The sequence below is a fragment of the Maniola hyperantus genome, unplaced genomic scaffold, assembly GCF_902806685.2.
Source record: "Maniola hyperantus unplaced genomic scaffold, iAphHyp1.2, whole genome shotgun sequence".
Classification (NCBI taxonomy): domain Eukaryota; kingdom Metazoa; phylum Arthropoda; class Insecta; order Lepidoptera; family Nymphalidae; genus Maniola; species Maniola hyperantus.
Genome location: NW_027188977.1, coordinates 49939 through 62292, shown reverse-complemented (window position 1 = coordinate 62292; position 12354 = coordinate 49939). Strand labels below are relative to the sequence as shown.

At 36.1% G+C, this 12354-nt stretch overlaps 1 protein-coding gene across 1 annotated transcript in view; it reads left to right on the top strand.

Moving 5' to 3' along the window:
- Positions 1 to 12354, top strand: part of LOC138404596 (uncharacterized) — a 36422-nt gene that overhangs the window by 21540 nt on the left and 2528 nt on the right. The window lies entirely within an intron of this gene.

Below are 12354 nucleotides of genomic sequence, written 5' to 3'. Positions count from 1 at the left end.
AGCCACGCCCCTAAACAGATACGTGTGTCTCTTGACCAAAAAAGCCAATAATATTTTCTTTCACTTCTGTGCTATCTGTCATGTTATTTACTCTCATACGAAATTCAGATGAGCATTGAAGCCCGCTACTGTACCAACCTATGTGTTTGCGGGCCATCTTTATCCCCGTGTCATTTCCATAGTACTCAAGAATATTATCGTAATGCTCAAGTATGATGCTTAATCTCTCTGAAGCTGTTGGTTCAGAAGTTTTACTTCCACTGAGAAAGTGCATTGCTTGATTAATCAGCCAAGGTTTACCGTAGGCACCACGACCTATCATCACTCCGTCTGCTCCGGATTCTTTAAGAGCACTTTGAATATCACTCAAGTTTTTAATATCGCCATTTACTATAACTGGAATTTTCACTTGTTCTTTAACATTTCTAACGAATTTCCAATCTGCTTGACCGTTATAGAGCTGCGCTCTTGTCCTTCCATGCACAGTAATCATTTTTGCCCCTAAGTCCTCTGCGATTTTTGCTAAACTTGGAGCATTGCGATTTTCATCGTTCCATCCAGTGCGCATTTTCACCGTAACTGGTATATTTACTGCATTGACCACAGCTTCAATAATTTCAGCAGCTTTTTTCTCATCACGCATTAGCGCTGATCCTGCATAACCGTTTACAACTTTTTTAACAGGGCAACCAAAGTTTATGTCTATAATTTTTGCACCCATATCCTCATTTAGTTTTGCAGCTTCTGCCATAACATCGGGCTCGCATCCAGCAAGCTGCACAGCAGTTAATTCATCGACTTTTGCTTTTTGCAGACTCTGGCGAGTTTGCATAATCATAGCTCTGCTTGCAATCATCTCTGAAACTAACAAACTTGCACCAAGTTTCTTTACAATACTTCTGAACGGATAATCAGTCACCCCAGACATTGGAGCTAAGATTACCGGGGAATCAATCGTTAGATTTCCTATTTGCAGGGGCATAAGGTTAATGGTAATTCTTCATTGTAAACTATATAGCAACCTGAGCTGTATTCTGCACCCTTGAGGTAAGAGAGGTGTCCGTTCCTGGTGGAAGATCGCACAAAAGCCCGTTTTTTAAATGCTCTTTCCACCCTTCATCCTCCATAAGCGCTTTTGTAAACTCTCTTCTTTTCCCATTCAAATCAAATTTATATTCTGATAACTCTTTGTCAATTTCGTCAAATGATTTGCCTTCGTTGAGCATTTGTGTAATTTTATGAGCATTTTCTAGTGCGAATATGCCACAGTTATGTCCATCGCTTTGTTGTTTGGCTCCGGAGCTTCTTATATTACAGTTCTCTATTTCCAAAACTGCTTCCAGTGCGCTCACTATATTATCAGTATTTATTGGGACATTAATTAATTCATTTTTCTTGTCCCGACACGTTTGTGCTGTTTTTCGGACATCTTGACCCATTTCTTTTTTTCCTTGTGCATTTAATTCACTGGCTTGGTTAGTAAGAGGTGCAAATAACTCGTCTTTAATTTCATTTGCAAGTTCTATTTTCTTACGTTGACTACCAGGACTTGGTAAATCAGCACTAAAAGAATCGCAATAATAAGCTCTAAATTTTTTACTATCTGGATTGTATGCAATAACTAGCGTCACCCAATGATTACCACCTAAATTAATAACTGAGGTAAATATTCTCAAATTCTCTTGTTCTGCTTTATTTTTATATTCTCTCAATCTTTCATTCAAGGATTCAAGATTACCAGGAATACAAAAGTATATATGGCCATCTGAACTCTCTGAATAGTTATATACAGCTCTTGCAATATGAGCAATATCATGTTGTTGTAGCCAATAGGTATAATTTTCTCTATTTGTCTGATGCACAAGAGTATCCAAATTTTCATGAAACTCTTTACCACCCAAACCACTATCTAACGAAGTAGAAGAACTTCTACGCTCTGTATCATCTGAACCGTCTGTTTTTCTTGATATAGTATCCACCCCACTGTCCATTGATTCACTCTTTTCCCCCTTTGAAGCTCCTTTTCCATTTCCATTAATATAGTTCTTCGCTAATTTGTATGCTGTTGTAAGAACTACTCCCATTATAATCCAAATCACAGGATGAGAAATTAGCATAGCAAGTGGAAAGGTCAATAGAGGGGATCCTATTACCGCTCCTAAACAGCCAGCAGCGAATGTGGCTGCTAGGCATACACAAGTAGCGCAGATAACAAATTTCCCACCAGCAAAGTAAGTGCTCTCTTTAAATTGATTATATTTTTCTGTGATGCCCAACATACTATATCCTATGAACGCTAAGTTAATTAAATTTTAACAAATTCTAACAAAAAAATCAACCATAATAATTTTAGTAGTATGAGAAAATATTGAATATTAAGAGCTTTTGAAGTACAGTAATAATGTTAGTAATAGCACAATATATGCATGATATAGAATATATTCGCAAAAACCCTAAAGGATTTGAAAAGGCAATGAAAAGCAGGGGGATAAGAGAGTTTACTGCAAAAGAGGTATTAGAAATTGATCACGAGAAAAGGTCATTAACCACTAAATTGCAAGATTTAAATAGGCAGCGCAATGAAATCACAGAGGAAATAAAGAAGCTTAAAATGAGCAAGACCCCTTGTGAAGAGCAAATAAAATCATCAAAAAACATCACGAATGAGATAGAGGCAATTAGCTTAAAAGAGCAAGCAGAAAAGGATAAGTTAGTGAATGTTTTATCTAACTTGCCAAATATTTCTGCGCAAGATGTGCCAATAGGCGCAGATGAGAACTCTAATTTAGAGGTGAGAAGATATGGAGGAAAAAGACAGTTTGATTTTGTACCAGAATCTCATTATGAACTCGGAGAAAAATTAGGTTTAATGGACTTCGAACAAGCGGTGAGAATTTCCGGATCAAGATTTGCGATATTAAAAGGACAGTTAGCTAAGCTTGGACGAGCGCTAATAAATTTTATGCTTGAAATGCATGTTAATGAATTTGGCTATACTGAAGTGTATCACCCAGCTTTGGTGAAAAACGAGGCTATGTATAACGTTGGTCAGCTACCGAAATTTTCTAATGATTCATATCTAACTACCGACGAATTAAGGCTGATTCCCACAGGTGAAGTGGTTCTGACAAATTTGGTTACTGATAAAATAATAGAAAAAAAAGAACTGCCTATTCGCTTTACTGCGTATTCAGAGTGTTTTCGTAAAGAAGCAGGCAGCGCAGGGCGAGACACGAGAGGCATGATAAGGCAACACCAATTTGGTAAAGTGGAATTGGTGAGTATTACAACTGAAGACCAATCAAACGATGAACTTAAGCGCATGACGAGTGTTGTTGAAGAGATATTAAAAAAACTAGAATTATCGTATAGAGTAATGCTACTGTGTAGTGGTGATATGGGTTTTGCTGCACAAAGGACTTATGACATAGAGGTATGGTTGGTCAAAAGGGAGAAGTAATTAAGGGATTAGATAAAATTGAAAGCATTCCTGGTATATTGGTGTTTCATGCTGGTACTAAATTAGATGAGAGTGGTAATTGGGTTTCAGATGGCGGAAGAGTGCTAAATATAGTAGCAGAAGGGAGCACTATAGAGGAAGCCAAAAGTAAGGTGTACTCAGCATTAAATTTTTTAGAATGGCCAGGGGGTTTCTTCAGATATGATATTGGTAGTTAATGTTAGCTGTCGGTTAGCAGGTGGCTCACAGAAACGAAAAACTTCCTTGACAAACTCCGCCAGCGCCCTTATCATGAAACTGAAGCTATTGTATTTGCTTTCGCCAATCTGCAGATTAAAAGGTAAGGATTACTTAATGTATCGGCGTCTTATGTTCAATTTTTTGCAGTATATAGATACTGTATGCCTTTACAAAACTTCATCTACATCTAGATTTTTATCTAAATAAGCTGAACGCGCTTATAAAGCGTTACAAGACATCAAAAAATGCCAATACTCGACAGAGATAGTAAAAGACTAGCTAACTCGGGGATTCTTTGTCTTTTTTTCTGCTTAGTAAATTTCTTAAACATTTGCAGCGTAGGTTAGTTGCAATTAAAAGCAGCTGAATCTCGCTTGTCAAGCGTTTAAAAAACATAAAAAACGCCAATATTTTAAAGCGGATAATAACCACGGGGCTTCTTTTGCCTTTTTTTTTATTTGGTAAATTTCTTAACGTTTATAGCTAACATGAAGCTAAGTACGAACTTTGTTAAACACAACAAATGGTGTCATCCCAGTGCTCCTTTTTTTGTCATCCCAGTGCCCAGACACTGGGATCCAGGAATTTTATTAAGTTGGTAAGCATAAAAGTAGCCGTTTTATGCTAAAGTACAACGTTTTGATGATTATGAAAAAGCTGGATTCCAGTGTCAAGCACTGGAATGACACCGAAGGAGCTACTGGGATGACAGGGGAAGCTGACAACCGTCATCCCGCTGCTTGTTAGCGGGATCTAGAGATACCGTGACGGTATGACGTAGAATTGCTGTCATCCCGCTACTTGTTAGCGGCTGAGATACCGCGAATGAATCGCGGGAAACCTTTCTTGGGTTAGTTATAGACAGAAAATGCAAGAATTTCAGAATGATCTGCCTGGTTTTTTATCTAAGTAATACCACTCCCTTTAGCCTCTCTATATTTGCTGAACAACTAAAAAGGGGAGGGGAGTGGCTATAAAATAGTTACACTACATGAACTCATCAGGTGAGTGATAATGATCTGATAAGTGATCTCTAACATCGTGACCTAACTTATCCACATCAGGTTTAAGCAAAGAAAGATTGTCATCGGATTGTTCTTCTGATAAGTTAAGCAAAGAAAGATTGTCATCAGATTGTTCTTCCTCTTTAGACCCAAATAACCATGAAAAGAATGACGAGATAGAATCAATAATGGATTTAATTGCTGAAAAAATATTGGATAAGAAGTTACTGGGTTGCTGAGTATCCTCTTCGGGTTCTTTTTCTTCTGTATGATCTACTTCATCCACATCTTGTTCAGGTTTACTTCTGCTTATAAGTATCTTATCTAACCAGTCGGACATATTCTTGTCTGGATTATGAAAATACATTTGACTTATCTCCTTATTTTCATCAATAGAAATTACTACAGTTGTATTCTGACTTAATTGCCCTTCATTAATGAGCGATTCATGAGAGTTCTTAATGTCTTTGATAAATTGAAGTTTTTCTTCTTCTGCTGAAAGATAACCATTGTGTTGTATATCATAATTGGTTCCTTTATATTTAAATTGAAACATCCATCCACGGTCGTTATATTCATCTACACCCATCTGCTTGCAAATAGCTTTATAATTTTTTTCTTCTACCTCAAGCCCAATTGCATTTGCCATCAGCTGACTATTTACCTGGTCCAATTCCCTTACTTTTGTTGGGGAAAACTTGAATTGAAATACGTGACCCAATTCATGGGCTAAAACATTATCCATATAAGCATTTTTATAGCACATCAGGCTTTCTTCAGATGCCATTCCCCCAGAATTATCAATCATACTCTGATGTCCAGCAAATCTCGGAATTAGAGCACCATATTTTCTATAATCATCTTTATTATTAAAAATATAGATCTGTACAGCTCCTGGTCTATCAATACAAAACTTTGCTTTATATGCATCATAAGCACTTTGGATATCCATTTTTACTTGATCTTGCTCGCGTTGTGATAGGCTATCAAAATTTATGGTGAAATCTAGATCTTTACACCTATAGTTGAATTGATTAGGCAGCACATCTTGTAATCCTGCGTATTTTGTATTCTCATCAAAGTTTCTTGATTGTGCAGTTTTATATAAATTATTATAGTATGTAATAGAGTTTCCGTTAGGCAACTTAGGTATCTGTGCGATCGTTCTTCCATAGTTATCGTAGAAAGAAATGTCAGAATTACCAATCCTAAAATCCGTTATAGATTGCCCACAAGTACCATCGTTTGCACAATCGTGATGGTCAGTCTTCTTATAAGACCATGCGTTGATGTATTTTCCTATTTTGATACCTCACTACCAAACCTTACTATATTATTATCTTGGTAGAAGTTATAATAATTCGTTAACTTGTAAAGTGCCAATTGTGAGGCTAATGAACTTTATTTGTTTGAAACTTTGCTGAAATAGCTCTTTTTATACTATGTTTTATATAGCTAAACTGACTTAGATTTACCGACAATTTGAAAAACGACAAATTCGTCATTCCGCTACTAGTTAGCGGAATCCACAGCTGTACGAACATTGCAATTAGCAGGTAATTTGCGCAACAGACGGTGTCATCCCAGTGCTCCGACACTGGGATCCAGCCTTTCCATAATATATATTATGTAATTTTCGATACTAATAAAACTATTTCCCAACCTTTAAAACAGCAACTTGTTGAACCTCCAGATTAGCACTTAAGAAGAAGTGTTAAAGTATCTCTTTAAGTATTATATATTAGTATTTAGAGATCATATTTATTATAGATCTTAAAAGTACTCATAACGCGTAAACTATGATACTGTCTGAGCAACACTCGCTACTTTGTTTGAGGTCTGGTCCATCTAGTTTATTACTAGGTTTTAATACTGCATATGTAATGCCACCAGCAACAATCCCGACTGCCAGCGCAGCAGCTACAGCTATACCAACTAAAGCCAATATTGGTAATTGAACACCAGCAGCAAAACATCCACCGAAAGCTATTAATCCAGCTATAATACTAGAAGCACCACCAACTTTCATTGCTATATCAATTGCCATACTCTTCTCAATTTTATAAATTTCGTTTAGAGAATCATGATTTTCAGTTACCCATAAAGAACGTTTTAATCTTTCATAATCACTTTCTACCATGCTAGTAAGAACTTCTTTTAATATACCTTCCTCTTTAGCTGCATCTAAAATAGTTTTAGTTCTTTCTCCCCCATCATTAAAACCTAGAGCATAGACAATCGGTGTTGCATACGTATTTGCACAAATAAGAACCTCTTTTAATATACCTTCCTTTTTAGCTGCACCTAAAAGAACTCCAGCTTTTTCTTTCCAATCATTAAAATCTAGAGCATAAGTAAACGGTATTATATATTTCATATATTTCGTACTATCTGGATACTTTTTACATATATTTGCAGAAGTAAGAACTTTTTTTAATATACCTTCCTCTTTAGCTGCACCTAAAAGAACTCCAGCTTTTTCTTTCCAATTATTAGAATCTAGAGTATAGCCAAGCGGTGTTATATCATACTCCACACCATCTGGGCACTTTTTACGTATATTTGCAGAAGTAAGAACTTTTTTTAATATACCTTGCTCTTTAACTATAAGTAAGACCTCTTCAGTTATTTCTTCCCTCTCATTAAAATCTAGACGATAGCTAAGCGGCGGTACAGCAAAATCTAGAGCATAGCTAAGCGGCGGTACAGCATATTCCACACCATCTTGGCACTTTTTACGTATATTTGCACAAGTAAAAATCGTCAAAAAATCATCTCTTGATCTTCCCTTTAAAAGGTCATTAACACTCTCGCCTTCGCCTTGCTCTATTATTTCCCTTAACTGCTCGTATACTCTCTGTAATCTTTGATTTACCATATACTTACCTAACATAAAAACTTAAGCTTAATTATTCCATATTTTAACAAAAAAATCAACCGGAGTGGCATCACATATCACATACACTCAAACAAGAAAAGGCGCTCAGGTATTCATCTTTTTTTTCAACAACTAATATTCTTGTTTTTTTAAGCACTCTTCTCAATATACCTACATATCAGAATGGACAATTCATATAGAATCAGCATTGGTATTGCAAGCCCTACTTGGCTTAATACATCAGGTGGAGTTAAGATTGCAGCAATAATAAAAATTACCACTATTGCAATTCTGCGTTTATTTGACAAACTTTGTGTAGTGAGTAACCCTACTCTCACCATCAATGTGAGTATTACTGGAATTTGAAATGCAGTGCCAAATGCAAACATAAATTGGAGAACGAGGTCTAAATATTCGCTAACTGATGGCATAAACTCTATTGGTATACCGAAAGATTTCCCACTATGTTCAAAAGTGATGAAAAACTTCCAGGCTAAAGGAAATATATAGTAATAGACTACAGTAGCTCCCGTTACAAATAAAACCGGTGTTGCAATTAAGTATGGCAACAACACTGCCCTTTCACTTTTATATAACCCAGGTGCTAAGAACATATAAAATTGCCATGCAAACACAGGAAAAGAAAACAAAAGTGCGCTCATTATTGCAACTTGGAGATACACAAAAAATGCCTCTGTTAAGTCTGTGTAAATTAAAGAAAAACCTTCGCTACCTTTTGTTGCTTCTATTAAAGGTGCAAGTAAAAAACGGTATATATTTTCCTTAAAGTAGTAACAAAAACCAAAAGCAACGCAAAAAAATAGAAAGCAAAAGATAACTCTTTTTCTGAGTTCCGCAAAGTGCTCATAAAAAGAGGCATATTTGTTCGAGTTTTCATTCATACTTTACTATGGCTCAATAATGCTATGTCTAACATTCTCAGCGAAAAAGCCCACTCATTGTCATACCACGCTGCAACTCTACAGATGTTGCCTGTAACATATGTACCAGTTGAATCCACAATTGCACTATAAGGGTTATGCACAAAGTCTATTGAAACTAAAGGTTCCGCACATACAGAAAGCACATTGCTTGCTGCATCCTTAAACATTTCATTTATTTCTTTAACGGTCGCTTTCTTATCAGTCGTAAATGTAAAATCAACCATAGAAACATTGCTAACTGGAACTCTGACGGCAGTGCCATCTAGCTTTCCCTTTAATTCAGGAATTACAGAACCGATTGTTTTTGCTGCCCCGGTTGTAGTTGGCACCATAGATAGTCCGCAAGCCCTTGCCCTGCGCAAATCTTTATGATTACCATCAAGAACATTTTGATCATTCGTGTAGGCATGTATAGTAGTCATAAAACCGCTTTTTATACCTAGATTGGAGTGTAGAACCTGCACAATTAGAGCCAGGCAATTTGTAGTGCAAGAACCTGCTGATATCACTTTATGCTCTTTTTCGAGCATATCGTTATTCACACCGTAAACTATAGTGACATCAGCATCCGGAACTGGAGCAGAGACAATTACTTTCTCTGCATTGTGCCTTATTGCTTCTTCACGCTTGTTAAATGCACCAGTACATTCAAGTATTACATCAACATTCCAAGGAATATTTTCAGGGCTCCGTTCTCTATATAAAGAAAATTTTCTGCCGTTTATAGATAGCCAATTTTGAGACTCATTAAAATCAATATCACCACTGAATTTGCCATGAACAGAATCATATTTAATCAAATGTGCATGCTGCTCAGCACCGAGCGATCCGTTCACTGCTACAACTTCTATCTGCTTGCTATATTTTTCCACTTCATGGATAGCGCGCAGAACACTTCTTCCTATTCTACCCAGACCATTAATTCCTACACGAATCGTCATCTCTTCATTCAAAAAATTTAATTATAGAGGATATCGCTTGATATTTCATTCTATTCTTTTGACTGCTAATTGGCATTTTATTCCTTAATATATTAATTATTTATCTTGATTAGATAACTATAGTACCATATTATTTAACTAAATATTTAAATATTAATGGTAATTATTATGGATTTAGAAAACTTACAACAAGAGTTGCTTGAAATAATTCTTCTCATAACTGCAGAAAGTAGTGAAGAAGAAGTAAGAAGTATGCAAGATCGAGCATTTAAGATTATCGATGAATTAAGAGATCATATTAATGATAATATAGGAATGAATGATAATCTGAGAATGCCAACTTTAGACTGGATTGCCTTTTGTGATATTCACGATGGTGTAAGGTTAAATAACAGATCTTTGTTAGACTTAGAAGATGCTGTAAAAAGTATCGGAGGGAAAACTTCACAAGAGTTAGGGCAAGTACGTGAGATTCCACGGCAAATGAATAATCTTGGATTAGCGGAAATTGTAGCACAATATCAGGTGCACATGAGAGAAAGAGAAGAGAGAAATTTAAGGATTATCAACTCAATTGGAATATTCGGTGTAACATTCTTAGGAGCTAATCTTGGAGAATCAGAAGTAGGTGAAATTATTGGGGCAACACTTGGAGGATTGTTATCCATGCCAATAACGGTTATGTTACCAGCGGCACTGGCATCAATATTTGTACGCGGAGGGCATATTACATCAAGAAAAGTAACACAAGAGATAATACGCCCAATGAGTGAACCGATGGCTGGATTATCAGCAGCTTTAGGAGCAGGCATGACAATATTACTTACAAGCAGAGCTGGAACAAATATGGAATTTGGAGAATCATTAAGATCTAGTCTTATAGCTGCGACTGGAGCTGGAATTGGTGCTGCATTGTCATTGGCTTTTATTAGAAGAGCGTTTGCTAATCGTTCTGTTGTTCCTGCAAATTTGGAAAATGTTGCCACTGAACAACCAAATATGCAAGGACAGAATATATAGCTCTTTCCTACTTTCTCCTTTATCGTTATCCCAGTGTTGTGACACTGGGTGTTCCGCTATTTTTGTATTTTGTGGCTAAGCAAAGGATATTATTTTGATGCTAATTGGCATTTTATTCCTTAAAATATTAATTATTTATCTTGATTAGATAACTATAGTACCATATTATTTAACTAAATATTTAAATATTAATGGTAATTATTATGGACTTAGAAAAATTAAAAAACTTACAACAAGATTTGCTTGGAATAATTTATCTCATAGTTGCAGAAGCTAGTGAAGAAGAAGTAAGAAATATGCAAGATCGAGCATTTAAGATTATCGATGAATTAAGAGATCATATTAATGATGATATAGAAATTAATGATAATCTGAGAATGACAATTTTAGACTGCATTGTCTCTTGTGATAGTCAAAATGGTGTAAGGTTAAATAACAGATCGTTGTTAGACTTAGAAGATGCTGTAAAAAGTATCGGAGGGAAAACTTCACAAGAGTTAGGGCGAGTACGTGAGGTTTCACAACAGGAACAAGCTACGATGTTGTTTAGAGAAATTATGGAGTCTAGGGCAGAACTTATAGCATCTATGCAAGAAGAAAGACGAAATAGAATTTTAGGACAATGGTCAGGAATAGATATATGTCGTGGAGTACTTGCAATATCCGCTGTAATGACATACCCAGAAACTCGTCTGGGAGAATCAGAAGTAGGTAACATTGTTACGGCAACACTTGGAGGATTGCTGTCCATACCATACCTTGTATTATCACGGCAACTGAGATACTCAGACTCCATGGATATTACCACATCAAGAGAAATAGCACAAAGGTTAGTACACTCAATAAGTGAACCAATGGCTGGATTATCAGCAGCTTTAGCAGGAGGCATGGTAATTTTAGGTTTCAGCATAACTAGAAGAGCAATTGGAATAAATGTGGGATTTCAAGAATCATTAAGATCTGGTCTGATAGCTGCAGCCGGAGCAGGAATTGGTGCTGCATTGTCAACGGCTTTGGTGAGAAGGGCGCTTGCTCCTGTCTCTACAAATTTGGAAGATGTTGCAACTGAACAACCAAATATGCAAGGACAGAACAGATAGCTCTCCCCTACCCTTCTGTATACAAAATAGCAAGTCATAAAACCTTGCTATTTTGTTACTTAAAAAAAATACTTTCCCTTTTTAGAGAACTGCATATAATAGATTTGACATTGCAGTGCATTATACAAACAAAATTCCCAATACTATAACCTACAGGAGGCTTTATGAATAAGAAATTTCTCTATTCACCATTGTCAATAAAAAGTATAGGAGAAAACGGTGTATTTTCTGGTTATGCTAGCGTTTTTAATATAGTTGATAAACAAAATGACCTGATCTTACCTGGGGCATTTAAGGAAAATTTAAACAGAAATAAAATAAAACTCCTTTGGCAGCACAATCCAGGTGAACCTATAGGTAGTATCATAGATATTTATGAGAATGATGTTGGTCTATATATAATTGCACATTTACTTTTGGGTATTCAGAAAGCAGAAGAAGTGTATTTGATGCTCAAAACTGGAGCAATTAACGGACTTTCCATCGGCTATATACCTATAGAGTATGATGTTGATCATAAAAGCGGAGCTAGAGTGTTAAAACAAGTGGAATTATGGGAAGTCAGTCTGGTCACTTTTCCTGCAAACTTGGCTGCTCAGGTAATCAATGTGAAAAATCAGAACAATGAACAGGAAATGTTAGCAAGAGCGATAGGAAAAGCAAATGCTGTACTTACAGACATGTGTATTTCTGCTTAAAGTGTATTAGGCGGGCAAAGACTTTACCATAATTTGACGCCTGCGTTAGTATTTATTTAACATTTATAC